Source organism: Neofelis nebulosa, chromosome 8 (assembly GCF_028018385.1).
Source record: "Neofelis nebulosa isolate mNeoNeb1 chromosome 8, mNeoNeb1.pri, whole genome shotgun sequence".
Classification (NCBI taxonomy): Eukaryota; Metazoa; Chordata; class Mammalia; order Carnivora; family Felidae; genus Neofelis; species Neofelis nebulosa.
Genome location: NC_080789.1, coordinates 100,095,854 through 100,111,463, shown reverse-complemented (window position 1 = coordinate 100,111,463; position 15,610 = coordinate 100,095,854). Strand labels below are relative to the sequence as shown.

The 15,610-nt window shown below is 45.7% G+C and overlaps 1 pseudogene; it reads right to left on the bottom strand.

The window, feature by feature from the left end:
* Positions 1 to 12,186: 12,186 nt before the first annotated feature.
* Positions 12,187 to 13,729, bottom strand: LOC131483891 (protein JTB-like; annotated as a pseudogene).
* Positions 13,730 to 15,610: the final 1,881 nt, after the last annotated feature.

Here is a 15,610-nt window from a genome sequence, read left to right as displayed (position 1 = left end):
ACATGCTCCACCGTCTGAGGCAGCCAGGTGCCCCTAGATTTGTCTAATTCTAGCAACGTGCTATGGTTTTTTTCAGAACATTCAAACACAGGAAAAACCCCGTGTTCACTGGAATGTGGGGATTTGGGGCACTTGTATTTTGCTTGTGTCATAAGTTCCTAGAACAATGCCTGGTACATGACAAGTGCTCTGTAAATCTCTATGAAATAAATAATTAAAACCTAAACTTTACGAACAGTGACAATTCACATTAGCATAGTCCCCGCTATCCGTGCATTCCATTCGACTGGTGTTGCTCCTGAAGTTACGGTTCTATTGCGTTCTAGGTGCAGATATGCTCTCTGGGGCTTCTTGTTAGGGGCATCACGTCTCTCTCCTAGGTAGAGCCTTCTGAAGGAATTCTTTTTTTAATGTTTGTTTATTTTTGAGAGAGAGAGAGAGAGCACGAGCAGGAGGGAGACACAGAATCTGAAGCAGGCTCCAGGTTCCGAGCCATCAGCACAGAGCCCGACGCGGGGCCAACTCACGAGCTGTGAGATCATGACCTGAGCCGAAGTTGGATGCCCAACCGGCTGAGCTACCCAGGCGCCCCATAAGTAGAGCCTTCTCAACCAAGCATGGCTCACTTACCCTAAACAGCCTATCCATTTACATAACTCCTACTGGGACTTGGGACGGAGTGTGGAGAAACAGGCTGGGAAAGATAGGTATTAGCACACTGCATGCTATTAAGTCTATTCCCTTATTATACTGTCTTTGCTACTAAAAGAAAGACAAAGGAAGGGAAACATACTTGCCGGAAGCCGAGCTATCCAACCAGCCTGATGGCAGGGCCCAGGGGGTGGACAGATCGGGACTGCAAGGCGGCCCACGGACAGTGAAGCTTCTCGTACTCCCGCTTTTATGTAACTTGGCCTTAATAAAAGTACCTGGGGGATTGTCTGTTGGGGAATCGCCCTTGACAGGCCCCCCGGGAAAAAAGAACTATTGGGGAAAGAAATAAGTTTCCGCAAGGAAATTGTGCGGCCCTGCATTTAGCCCTTGCCACCCCCTATAAAGACTCCTCTACCGAAAGGAAGGATAGCCCCATACATTTCCCAGTCAAGGAAGGAACAAATGGATTTGAAATCCCCAGTCCGGCAACAAAGGAGTGTATCTATGGTCACAAGTTACTCTGACCCCTAGGCCCGCTTGGCCCCCAGGAGGCATTCCAGATGATGATTGAACCTAGTCAGTTAAGGTAAACAGAATGGTTCATTGGTTCCTAGGTACATTGTCTCTCTGAGAAGGCATAAGGCATGGGTTCCTAAGGCCCTCTGGGCCCCTTCCTGGCTCCTCCGACCAAGGCGAACACTTTTGTTCCTTAAACCACAAGTGGTTCAGGGAAACAACTAAGAGGTCATGTCCCTGTAACTGTTCCACCTGAGGTGTTGAGAGATAGATGACCTTTCACGAAAACAGCAAAGCAAATGCTTTATATTATAGATAAACGTAGATACATAATGAAAATAATGTAAGAAATTAATCAATAAGTAAGGGGCAGGAGGGAACGTTATGAGAAAATAACCATGTTATTCCTTAAAGGGTGATTACACATAGGAACATTTTTAGAATTAGGGAATGCCAGAAAACATAGAGGAATTTGCTAGCATAAGGAAATTGCTAGCAAATATAATGCCTCGTTTGCCACAATAAAGCAGCCAGTCCAACACACTGCTGTTGTCCGTGTCCATTTTTATTTTTGTTTTATTTTATTTTCACTCTTTCGTCGACGCTGTTCATCCTTCAGGAACCCCTGGACCTGCTGGGGCCGGACTCTGGCACATACTCAAAAACCTCTATGTCTACCCACCGATCTGACACACTTCCTAGATTGGTAGGGAGCAGATTAATTCTCCGGATCAATGTGTCTCTGGGGAAATTCGGCAAACGGGGTATCAGCATTTGGCAAGATTTTGCTTTGATTAGAAAACGTTCGGAGACACCTTTTCTCCATGTTGCTAATCAGTGTCGAAAAATGATGTGTTTGTTGCTTCTTTTCCTTTAATTTTTTTTTTTTTTTAAGAGAGAGAGAGAGTGTGTGTGCACCAGCAGGGGAGAGGGGCAGAGTAGGGGAGAGAGAGAATCTCAAGCAGGCTTTGCGCTGAGCAGAGCTTGGATCCTGTGACCCTGGGATCATGACCTGAGCGGAAATCGAGAGTCAGATGCTCAACGGACTGAACTACTCAGGCGCCTGTGTTTATTTACTGCTTCTAAGACTCTCGCTAAACCTTCTAGTTTTCTATTTCATATGTAGATGGATGTTATCCTTGAGTATCGGCATAGGCGGACCCAGAAATGCTATGCCTCGTGAATCTTGGCATCCTGGAGCTGAACCCTCAAAGGGTGCCACTCCCAAATTCAGGATGGTCCACGATCCTCCTGAAACTCCTTCCACCCTCAGTTCCTTATCACCTCATGTCTTCCAGACCATGGGATCCTCCCAGTCTCTCTTCCTTCCTCAACTGGTCTGGATCCCAGAGTTGCACATCTGAACCTTTTACTTGAAGCATTACTTATTCCGCATCTCAGTCTTTCTGTCCTACCTGCCTACCTGTTCAGTTTAGAACTCACAGAGAAAGTCACATCACACTGAAGATGTATTTTACTATCAGTTCATGGCTTTCAACTTCATCTAGATTCTCAGACCTTCTAGTCCCACACTGTCCACTAGGATAGCCATTAGCCACATATCACTACTGGGTACTTGAAAGATGCTCACTTAGGGGCACCTTTGGGTGGCTCAGTCGGTTGAGTGTCTGACTTCGGCACAGGTCATGATCCTGCGCTTCGTGGGTTTGAGTCCTGCATCAGGCTCTGTGCTGACAGCTCAGAGCCTGGAGCCTGCTTCAGATTCTGTGAATCTCTCTCTATGCCCCTCCCTCACTCTGTCTATCTCTCCCAAATGAATAAACATTTAAAACAATTATTTAAAGAAAATGGGAATGCAAGCTGGTGCAGCCCCTCTGGAAAACAGTATGGAGGTTCCTCAAAAAACTAAAAACAGAACTACCCTACGACCCAGCAATTGCACTACTAGGTATTTATCCAAGGGATACAGGTGTGCTGTTTCGAAAGGAAACATGCACCCCAGTGTTTATCGCAGCACTATCAACAAAAGCCAAAGTATAGAAAGAGCCCAAATGTCCACTGATGGATGCATGGATAAAGAAGATGTGGTATATATATATATATATATATATATATATATATATATACATATACACACAATGGAGTATTACTCGGCAATCAAAAAGAATGAAATCTTGCCATTCACAACAATGTGGATGGAACTAGAGGGTACTATGCGAAGCAAAATTAGTCAGAGAAAGACAAATATCATATGACCTTACTCATATGAGGATTTTAAGAGACAAAACAGATGAACATAAGGGAAAGGAAACAAAAATAATATAAAAACAGGGAGGAGGACAAGGTGTAAGAGACTCATAAGTATGGAGAACAAACAGAGGGTTACTGGAAGGAGTGTGGGAGGGGGAATGGGCTAAATGGGTAAGGGGCATTAAGGAATCTACTCCTGAAATCATTGTTGCACTATATGCTAACTAATTTGAATGTAAATTAAAAAATAAAATAAAAAAAAAGAATTCTAATATAAATTACATATAAATATCAATTAAAAAAAAAAGAAATATACTCCCTCAAATTAAGATATACTAGGGGTACCTGGGTCAGTTGGTTAAGCATCCAACTTTGGCTCAGGTCACGATCTTGCGGTTCATGCGTTGGAGCCCTGCGTCCGGCTCTGTGCTGACAGCTCGGAGCCTGGAGCCTGCTTTGGATTCTGTGTCTCCCTCTCTCTCTGCCCCTCCCCCACTCATGCTCTGTCTCTCTCTCTCTCTCAAAAAACGAACATTAAAAAATTTTTAAAAACAAAAACAAACAAATCAAGACATACTACAAGGACTTCTGGCCAAGATGGAGTAACAGGGACCGGATTCATTCTCCAACCTGAAACAATCAAGGACTCGCTGTGCGAACTTGGGCAAGCAACTTATCTCCCGTCCTCGTATGCGTGATGGGAATAGTAAGAGTTTCTACCACATAGGGCTGTGGCGATGAGTAAATGTGAAAATGTGCGTATAGCACCTAGCATAGGGTTTGGTACCTAGTAACACTGTATAACTATTAATTAGCAAGGATTATTACTGTGATTACCCACCACTTCTAATGTCAGCCACAGAATTGCTGTCTCCCTCACTCTCAGCAGATGACCTTTCTTCCACCTCACTGAGAAACAGGCCGTTGTGTGATTCCACGTAATGTATTTTCCTCTTGTTAATAAAGTCCTCTCTGGGGCGCCTGGGTGGCTCAGTCAGTTAAGCATCCGACTTCGGCTCAGGTCATGATCTCGCGGTCCGTGAGTTCGAGCCCCGCGTCGGGCTCTGTGCTGACAGCTCAGAGCCTGGAGCCTGTTTCAGATTCTGTGTCTCCCTCTCTCTCTGACCCTCCCCCATTCATGCTGTCTCTCTCTGTCTCAAAAATGAATAAACGTTAAAAAAAATTAAAAACAACAACAACAAAGAAATAAGTCGTCTCTCCTCCCGTGTATCCCAACTCCTGCTCTCAAATCTCAAGGCTGAGACCCTCTACCTTTTCTTCTCCTCCTTTGGGGCCAAGCAGTCACCACAGCTCTGATGTTCCTCTTCCCCATGGTCCAAAGACGTGAAGTCCTGGGTTGCCTGGGTGGCTCGGTTGAGCAATCAACTCTTGATTTTGGCTCAGGTCATGATCCCAGCATGGTGGGATTGAGCCCTGCTTTGGGCTCCACACTGATAGGGGAGCCTTCTTGAGATCCCCTCTCTGCCCCTCTCCCCTGCTCATGCCCTCTCCCTCTAAAGTAAAAACAAATAAAGAAAGAAAACAAAATAACAAAGACTTGTGAATTCCTTCTTCCTTTCCTTTCCTTTTTTTTTTTTATTTTGTTTAATGTTGATTCATTTTTTTTTAAAACATTTATTTATTATTGAGAGACAGAGAGAGACAGAGCATGAGCAGGTGAAAGGCAGAGAGAGGAGGAGACACCGAATCTGAAGTAGGCTCAAGCCGTCAGCTCAGAGCCCAATGCCGGGCTCGAACTCACAAACGGTGAGATCATGACCTGAGCCGAAGTCGGACGCTCAACCGACTGAGCCACCCAGGCGCCCCATAATGTTGATTCATTTTTGAGAGACAGAGAGAGACAGAGCACAAATCAGGGAGGGCTAAAAAGAGAGGGAGACATGGAATCTGAAGCAGGCTCTAGGCTCTGCACTGACAGGCTGATAACAGCGCGCCTGATGCGGAAATCGAACCGGCGAACCGGGAGATCGTGAGCTGAGCTGAAGTCGGATGCTTCACCAACGGAGGCCACCCAGGCAGCGCGAGTTCCTTTTTTCTAGTAACGGGCTCCAGTTCCTTCTCTTAGAACACCATGGGCAACCGAAATCCAAAACTTGGCAAATACCTTGCATCCTCCTATCATCCATAATACTCAAAAGTAGTGTTAATTTTGTTGCCTCAGTTTTCCTACAACTCCATAGAAACTGCTCAACTTCACATCACCGATGGTTATCTTCACATCATGAAGTCCCACAGGTACTTTTTAGCCCTTATCTTAAAGGCTCAGTCTGTCGACTGTGATGGGAGGCTACTGACCAGGAATCATCAGAGTTCAATGCCAAGGAGTCCACATCCTCAGCCCATTGTGGTGGGGTATAGGTGAGGTATTAATGGAGGCATAATTTCCCTTTCGAACCCCCAATAGTGCGGTCATGGCAAAATCAGAGAATTCAAATGTTTGGATTTCTGTCTTCTTTGGTTACTGCACAGCCCTAGTATAAGAGGGAAGAGATTTGAAAGAAGTACAGAAGCAGAACAAACTTAATCCTGGTTTCTTTCCCACAAACAGATGACACTGAGATGTGGAGGAAGGACGTGGGGTAGGAAGATAGAGATTTCTACATGCGTTTGAGGTACTTTATAGCCTGTCCCCTGTCTGAGGTCGGTTCCAACTGTGGCAGTATAAAGGAATGTTCTTTTTTGGAGATCTGAGACTAGAGAGGAACCATGCCTGTTTTTTAATTTTTTTAAAAAATTTGTTTTAATGTTTATTTATTCTTGAGAGAGAGAGAGAGAGACAGAGCATGAGCAGGGGAGGGGCAGAGAGAGAGAGAGGGAGACCCAGAATCCGAAGCAGGCTCCAGGCTCTGAGCTGTCAGCACAGAGCCCGATGTGGGGCTTAAACCCATGGACTGTGAGATCATGACCTGAGCTAAAGTCGGATGCTTAACCGACTGTGCCACCCAGGCACCTCAAAAACCATGCCTGTTTTTAAAGAGACTTCCCAGGATATGGCAAGGCTCGTAGAGAATTCCTTCATGGAATCATTGCCATTGCTGGTAATTTGAACCGAGCCTTAGAAGTGTCTAGATATAAGACTGGACACACCTCTCTAGGCTTGTCTCTGGCCTAGTGGCCAGAATGACATTTAAAAGCTCTGGTGATTCGGGGCACCTGGGTGGCTCAGTTGGGTGAGCATCTAGCTTTGGCCAGATGTTGTATGTTGTATGTCCTAGTTTGTTTAAACTTCAGGGGTAGTTAGCTGCCTTAATTCGGTATCCATACTTTAGTGACAATCCAGTTTATGTAAGAAAAGCCACATTCTAGAGACACCTATGAAAAAATGCTTCTGATATCCTTATCTTGATTAGAACCCAAGACTTGGTGAATTTGCAGAGTGACTATGACAAGTTGTGTTTTTATTGGTGACATTAGAGACTTGTTATAAATGGACCCAGTTGAAAGTAAAGGTATTTAAGATACATGCATTGGTAAAAATATTTTAGAGACTTCTCCTTTCTTGCATGAAGAGGGAATAAGAATTCTGCAAGAAGGGCGTCTGGGTGGCTCAGTTGGTTAAGTGTCTGACTTCGGCTCAGGTCATGATCTCGCGGTCCATGGGTTCAAGCCCCGCATCGGGCTCTGTGCTGACAGCTCAGAGCCTGGAGCCTGCTTCGGATTCTGGGTCTCCCTCTCTCTCTCTGCTCCTCCACCACAAGCACTCATGCTCTCTCTGTCTCTCTTTCTCTCTCTGAAAAATGAAGAAATAAACTTAAAAAAAAAAAAAAAAGGAAGAATTCTGTAAGGCCTGAGGCCTTTGTGGCTTGAATACTAACTTTCCCTGTTTGACAGAATTTGTAGTTGCCTCTGGAATGTTGTCACATCTGCCTGGCATGAACCTATCATGAGAGGTATTAGTTCAGGGACCTAAAAAGACCGAAAGCTGAAACACCACTGGGTCTATAGAACAGCTTGTACGAAATGTTTTGTGTATCCTTATTAATGAATAAATGCCGAATGTCTGAGTATACCTCGGTATTTGGTCTGAAGCAGACTTTCCTTATAACCTGGTAGTGAGAACATGGTGAGCTAACCGGCAAACTTTCTCATGGCTTCTTTTATTTATCTGTTTCATCATTATTTTCTCCCGGAATCTGGGGTACACACTTATGGATTAATCATAAACCTTGGTTTGTGACAATTCGAGCCATGCCCTTGTTAGTCTACAAATGGCCTGCCTTTATTTATTTATAATCAGCTATGTCATCAGTTTTAATAATTCAAGGGGCACTCATGAAACCAGCGTTCAAAACAAATGCTGGTACCTTGACAGTAATCTACATTTCTCCCAGATTTCTTAAAAAAATTTTTTTAAATGTTTGCTTATTTTTGACAGAGAGAGAGAGAGAGACAGAGCATGAGCAAGGGAGGGGCAGAGAGAGAGGGGGACACAGAATCCGAAGCAGGCTCTGGGCTCTGAGTTCTGAGCTCCGAGCTGTCAGCACAGAGCCTGACGCGGGGCTCGAACTCACGGACTGCGAGATCATGACCTGAGCCGAAGTGAGACACCCAACCGACTGAGCCACCCAGGCGCCCCTCTCTTGGGTTTCTTAATAGCAGCATTAGTAACATCTTGAGCCGGATAATTCTTTGTTGAGGGGCTGCCCTGTGCATTACAGAACATTTACCAGCATTCTTGACCACTACCCAATAGATGCTGGTTGTACCCCCTGCTTTCAGTCATGACAAGCAAAAATGTCTCCAGACATTACTACGTTGGGGGACAAAATTGTCCCAGGTTGAAAACCAAGAGTTATTCCTATTGTCTCCTCCCCCTGTGTTATTGCTCTATTGTCGCTGCAACAAATCACCGCAAACTTAGTGGCTTGAAAGCACCATGAATTTATTATCTTGCAGTTCATTCTATAGGTCAAAATAGCCATTCTATAGCCAGCTCTTGCTGGCTAAAATCAAAGTGCTGGCAGGGCTGGGTTTCCCTTCTAAAAGCTCTAGGGAAGAATCCGTTTCCTTCTCTTCTCCAACCGGTAGCAGCTACTGGCATTCCTTGGCTCCTGGCCCCCTTCCTTTGTCTTCAAAGCAAGCAACCACAGTGGGTTGGGTCCTTCTCACATCTCCTTCTAGCAAACTCTTTTCCGCTTCCCTCTTCCATGTTTAAAAACCCTTCTGATTCTATTGGGCCACCCAGATAATCCAGGATGATTTTAAAACAACAGCTGATTAGTGGGGTACCTGATTGTCTCAGTCAGTTAAGTGTCTGCCTTCAGCTCAGGTCATGATCTCACGTTCGTGAGTTCCAGCCCCACATCAGGTTCTCTGCTGACATCTCAGGGCCCGTCTCAGATCCTCTGCCCCCCGCTCTCTGCCCCTGCCCCATTTACACTCTCTCTCTTAAAAATAAGTAAATAAACTTGAAAAAAGAATGTTTTTGATAGGGGCGACTGGGTGGCTCAGTGGGTTAAGCATCTGACCCTTGATTTCGGCTCAGGTCATGATCTCACAGTTTGTGAGATTGAGCCCCACGTTGAGCTTTGTGCTGACAGTGCAGAGCCTGCTTGGGATTCTCTCTGAGACTTCTAGGTTAGTTAGACTTCTGTAGACCTTGAATTATGAACATTTCCATCATCCTAGCCTTATTGCTGATAAGGAAAGGTTGATGAGACCGTGACAGTGTATTGGCCTGAACACCAACCTAAGGAGAGAAGGATCATTCTTCCCAATTACGTTCAAGGAGTAATGGAGTATTCTTTCCAGTAGGGGACATATGGTCCAGTTCTCACCCCTGGATTTCTATCCCTTTGCCCCATCGTGTAGTCCCGCTGGAGGACCCCATCCTCTAGTGCAGAACAGTCTTGGAAGGGTATCTTTTAACGAGCTCTTCAGACATGTTGGATTATTGCCAGGACGGCGACTCAGCAGGACCCCTTCTGGCCCTACCCTTTTTTTTTCTCTAGGCCAGTCAAAATGCGCTCTACCATCAATCAGCAGCATCGATATAACGTGGGAGCAGACCCAAAGTCAGACCTATTGAATCATAACCTGTACCTTAGCAACATCCTCCGGGGATTTGTGTGCACATTAAAATCTGAGAAACACTGCTGTCAGGCATTTAAGGCAGGCATTTGGCTTACCTAAAGCTTGCTGTGGAGGCTTTCAACTTGGAGCCCGGAGGAACTCATAAATCAGTTAGATTAGAACTCTGCTATGGTGCCAGGGTCGCCCCCTCTGGGTTAAGGTTGAACAGGAAAACCTGTTCCTTGAAAAAATCTCGATTTTCCCAAATTGTCACATCGGGCTCAGGTTTTAGGGAAGTCAGACTCAGAAGTCTTTTTCTTTGTTAATGCTTATTTTTCAGAGAGAGCATGCGTGCAGGGGAGAGAGAGGAGACAGAGGATCCAAAGTGGGCTCTTCACTGAGAGCAGAGAGCCCCCCTACGGCTCGAACTCACGGAACTCACGAACTGTGAGATCAGAACCTGGGCCGAAGGCAGATGTTTAACCAGCTGAGTCACCCAGGCGCCCCCTTTAAGTTTTTGAAATCATACTGTTTTCCCTAAATGAGTGAATAAATCAGAACATAAACATGGTAAGTCCTATTCCTCTGCTTTTTTATTTAGGAGATTTCTATTTCTCTGCTACCGTAAACTCAGTAAATATGTAAAAACAACTCTGGATGATATATATAAGAGTACAACAGTGTATCAGTATTCATCAGTGATCCCATCCCTTCCTCCCTCAACATAAACAAGCTTCCCCCCCCCCCTTATCGTTCCTAATTTAATCCTTAGTGATTATTCACTTTTCTATTTTTTTTTTTTTTTAGTGATTATTCACTTTCTAATCACACAATTAAATGTGTAAAAACAGAGTATGGGAAGTGTCAGGCTTTATTTCCCCAGGGAACATGAAGTTGTAAAACATTCTGGACTTAAGGACACTGATGAATTCAATCATTGTTGACATTTTGTGTTAGATAATTCTTTGTTTTAGAGAGCTCTGCATTGCAGCGGTTTTGCAGCCTCTCCGACCTTTACCCACTAGGTGTCAGCAGCACTCCCTTAGTTGGAGTCATCCAATAAAATGCCTCCAAACACTCCAGCCCGTGCCAGATAGGGTGGGGGTGGGGGTGGGGGTGGGGGTGGGGGTGGCGGGGGGGAGAACGGAATGCCCCCAGTTGAGAACTACTTACGGTGTTTATCATCCGTCTTGAGCTTTACTGCGTGCAGTTCTCAACGCCATACTGATTCTGCCTTCTCAGTTGGAGAGGTTTGGGGAGCAAAAAAAGAGTTTAAAGATTATAAGGTCCAAGGGATTGAGATATGCGACCTACATAGGCGGTTCCCCTGCAATCGCGGTTCCTTTCGTGAGAAGGAAATCCAGATGGGAAACTTCAGGTAGGGATGTCTTTACAGATACTGGCAGAGACTCAAGAGCAGTAGTTCCCAAACTTGATCGCATGTTAGAATCAGCTGGGGGGAGGGGGAGGGGGAGAAATATATATATACACACACATACATATGTGTGTGTGTGTGTATATATATATATCTGCCTCTGCCTCTGCCTCAACCCTGCCCTGGAAAACTGAGATTTAATAGGTCTGGAGATGGGCCCAGATTAGGTATTGTTTAAAAAAAAAAAAAATTAAAAAAAAAAAAAAATGGGGCGCCTGGGTGGCTCAGTCGGTTAAGCGTCCGACTTCAGCTCAGGTCGCCATCTCGAGGTCTGTGAGTTCGTGCCCCGTGTGGGGCTCTGGGCTGATGGCTCAGAGCCTGGAACCTGCTTCCGATTCTGTGTCTCCCTCTCTCTCTGCTCCTCCCCCGTTCATGCTCTGTCTCTCTCTCTGTCTCAAAAATAAATAAACGTTAAAACAAACAAACAAACAAACAAAAAACATTTAAAAGTGCCACGGGTGAGTCTAATTGCAACCTCAGTTGAGAACCACTGATCTAGGAGTGTGATGGAACACTGGTAGCAAACAATGATCATGCTTCCCATGCTTTTTGCATGGATAAAACTTGTTCGGGCAAAGGATGATTTTCAGGGGGAAAAAAAAATAAAAAGAATGGTTTTTCCGGCAGCTTCAAGTATCTGAAATATGGATGCGTCTCGTCTGAAAACAGACAAGTTTGGATTTCTTTCTAAGTACCTAAAGTGGGAGATCTTTATGTATTCTAGTTGTACATCTGCAATGTTATTTCTTCTTGGGGGTTAGTATTGAGGGGGAAACATGTTTGGGCTGAGAAATAAACTTTTTTGCTGAAAGTATATCCTCAAAGTTTTAAGTAAGCAGCAGAAAGGCATGATAGGTAAACTGAGGCCTAGAGTCGCTACCCCATTCCCATGCCTGCCACCACATTCCAAACCAAATTCCTGTCCCAAACCAAATTACAATAGGGGAGGGAACTATTCAAAGTTTTAAGTAAGCAGCAGAAAGGCATGATAGGTAAACTGAGGCCTAGAGTCTCTACCCCAAAGTTTTAAGTAAGCAGCAGAAAGGCATGATAGGTAAACTGAGGCCTAGAGTCTCTACCCCAAAGTTTTAAGTAAGCAGCAGAAAGGCATGATAGGTAAACTGAGGCCTAGAGTCTCTACCCCAAAGTTTTAAGTAAGCAGCAGAAAGGCATGATAGGTAAATTGAGGCCTAGAGTCGCTACCTCATTCCCATGCCTGCCACCACATTCCAAACCAAATTCCTGTCCCAAACCAAATTACAATAGGGGAGGGAACTATTCTACTCTTTATTTTGCTCGCTGGGGATCTATACAGGAGATGGAGGTGCAGCCACAAGTCCCCAAGAGCGAGGGGGCATAAGTCCATTCATCCTACTGTCTGTCTGAGGTACAACCCCTAAGGCTCTTATGCAAGGGTAGAAGGTAGCTACATGGACTCGATTTGTCTCTGGGCCCCTTCCAGAGTTTTTCTGCCCCGCTGTCCCAAACGATGACAAGTCAAGCGAAGACCAAAGCCACGCCCACGACAGACCCTTCAGATTTCCAGAAGTAAGTGATGTTCCACCAGAGCAGAGCGGCAGCTTTTCAATTCATTCCTCTTTGATGAGCTGCATGTAATTTTCTCCATATACCCTGTGGAATCACACTCAGGACGGGGGTCGTGGTTAGCCTGGAAATTAGAGCATGGAGCACATGCTTCTGCCACCACAAACTCTTGCAACAGCCAGCCCGGCGAATTGGAGGTGCTCACTGATACCTTCTGCGCCGGCACAGGAGCCTCCGATTGGCAGAGCTTTAAGGTGCAAGCCCCCGAGCAACCTGCCCTGGGGGAGGCCACGCCTCCCTGCGCCCCTAGGCTTAGAGGGCTCGGTCTGAGCCGTCAGGACAGAGGGACCTTCTGGACTGGCCTCCTGCCTCGTCTAGGGCTCACTTCCTCTGCAGCCGGCAGGAGGTTCCAGATCGGGGCTGAGAAACACCAGCAGTGCCTATCAGGGCAAAGGCTTTATTGGGATGTCCCCTTGGCCGCAGCAAGAAAAGCCAACACGCATTTGTTGGATTGGGCTGTGGGCTGACTTCTTTGGACCCTGACAAGCCTCGGGAAAGGCCGTCTCTAGGTCCCTGCGGGAGATTTCTTGCCCTGCGGAAGAGGCTCGGCCCAATCTTCAAAATGTAAGAAAAATATTAATCATTGAAATCAGTTTCCAAATTGGATTTCGGGTGGCTTAAAATAAGATATGTATTTACAATAAACCAGTTTAGGTAGAAAGAGAATATCTTACCTTGAAAAAGAGAAAAGAGCTAACACACTAACTAGTGGCTCTATCTCTAGTAACTAGGCTTAAACATTAAATTTAGCACCCGTCTTCCCTGTCTGCAGGGCAAAAAGGGAAACAGGGACGTATTCATTAGGTAGTTTCATAAGAGAACTTAATAGTTCCTCAAGAAAATTAAAATTTTTTCTGGTAGCAAATTGAAACAGGAGGTTATTAAGAAATGTAATTTTTATCATATTGCTATCTCATTGTTTTCTTTGACAAATCCATACTGTGAAATTACTTACTTTTTTTTTTTTTAATTTTTTTTTCAACGTTTTTAATTTATTTTTGGGACAGAGAGAGACAGAGCATGAACGGGGGAGGGGCAGAGAGAGAGGGAGACGCAGAATCGGAAACAGGCTCCAGGCTCCGAGCCATCAGCCCAGAGCCTGACGCGGGGCTCGAACTCACGGACCGCGAGATCGTGACCTGGCTGAAGTCGGACGCTTAACCGACTGCGCCACCCAGGCGCCCTGAAATTACTTACTTTTTAAACGTTTAAAGCCTTGAGACTTACAGCATCACCTGGATCCCGTGCCCGATGGCCTTCGCAGGAATTAGGCATGAACCCTGCCGCTGTTTCTTTGGGCACCAGTTACCTTTCTCAAATTACTCTGGTGTTCTCTGCTTTGCACACATAAGCCTGTGTCTCGCTTTGACAGAATTATTTCATCTTGAACAAATATACCTTCTTTTTATTTTTTTTACCTTCAATTTTAAGAAGAGCTGTGTGGGCCCTTTGGTTTCAGAGACACTACTTATAACCAGCAAAATTGGCCTTAGCCCGGAGCCTTCCAGACATTTGGTTTAGACGTCCTGTCACCGGCAGGCCTCCATGGCTTCTAAATAGTGGAAAGAGCCTTACACTATTATCTTCTTATTTTTTGGAGAAAGAGTGTGGGCAGGGGAGAAGGGCAGTGGGAGAGGGAGGGAGGGAAAGAGAGGGAGAGAGTGAGAGAGGAAGGAAGGAAAGAAGGAAAGAAGGAAGGGAGGGGATGGGGACGGGAGGGGGAGGGGAGGGGGAGGAGAAAGGGAGGGGAGGGGGAGAAGGGGAGGGGAGGGGAGGGGGAGGAGAAGGGGAGGGGAGGAGAGGAGAAGGGGAGGGGAGGGGAGGGGAGGGGAGGAGAAGGGGAGGGGAGGGGAGGGGGAGAAGGGGAGGGGAGGGGGAGGAGAAGGGGAGGGGAGGGGGAGGAGAAGGGGAGGGGAGGGGGAGGAGGAGGGGAGGGGAGGAGAAGGGGAGGGGAGGGGAGGGGAGGAGAAGGGGAGGAGAAGGGGAGGAGAAGGGGAGGGGAGGGGAGGGGAGGGGAGGGGAGGGGAGGGGAGGGGAGGGGATAGGATCCCAATCAGGGTCCATGCTCAGCACAGAGCCAGATAGGAGGCTCGATCCCACAACACTGGGACCTGGGCCTGAGCTGCAATCAAGAGTCAGATGCTTAGCCAATTGAGCCACCCAGACACCCCAGAACATGGGATTCTTGATCTTGGGATCATGAATTTGAGCCCCACGTTGGGTGTAGAGACTACCTAAAAATCTAACACTTAAAAAAAGTGGAGTAAATACCGAAGAAAAGGAAAACAATTCCAGAATTCACTATCCTGAGCACTGAATTCTATTCTGAAGACGAGGTAACTCCTTTTGATATCACCCAAATATGGAGACTAATAGTTGCGTCTCAAATCAGTTTTGTCTTCCTTAGTAATAGACTCTGATTTTTAGCTGGGTCTATTACTGCTCAGCTAACTATGTACATTTCCAAACCACTCGTATGATCAGATACGGCCGTGGGATTAAGCACTAGCCAAAGAGGGACAAGCAGGTGTGTTGTAGGAGGCTTCCCAAAAGGGTCTTTAAAAGGAATGGATTGATGGATGGATTAATGGATAAACAAATTGTGGTCTATACTCCTACAACATGGAGGAGCTGAAAAACATCCTGAATGAGATACGCCAGACGCAAAGAGACAAATTGTATGATTACACTTATAGGAAGTAGGTAGAATATGGAGATTTCTGCACAGCAATATGAAACTACTTTCTGAGTGAACTGTGTCACTAAAAATGGTTAAAATGGTAAACTTTATGGTATTTTGACCACAGTAATAAAACAAGGAGTGGGGTGGATTTGACTAAGGTATGGAATTCGGTGGAGGAAGGATCGCCTTTTGAATAAATGCTGCTAGAGAAGTTGGCTTTCTACAGGCTAAAAAATGAACCTCTATGTAAGTTTCAGACCTAATAGAAAAATTAACTTTAAATGAATTAACTTTAAATTAACATTTAAAACAGAAAACTAGGGGCGCCTGGGTGGCTCAGTCGGTTAAGCATCTGGCTTCGGCTCAGGTCATGATCTCGCGGTCCATGAGTTCGAGCCCCGCGTCGGGCTCTGTGCTGACCGCTCAGAGCCTCGAGCCTATTTCGGATTCTGTGTCTCCCTCTCTCTCTGACC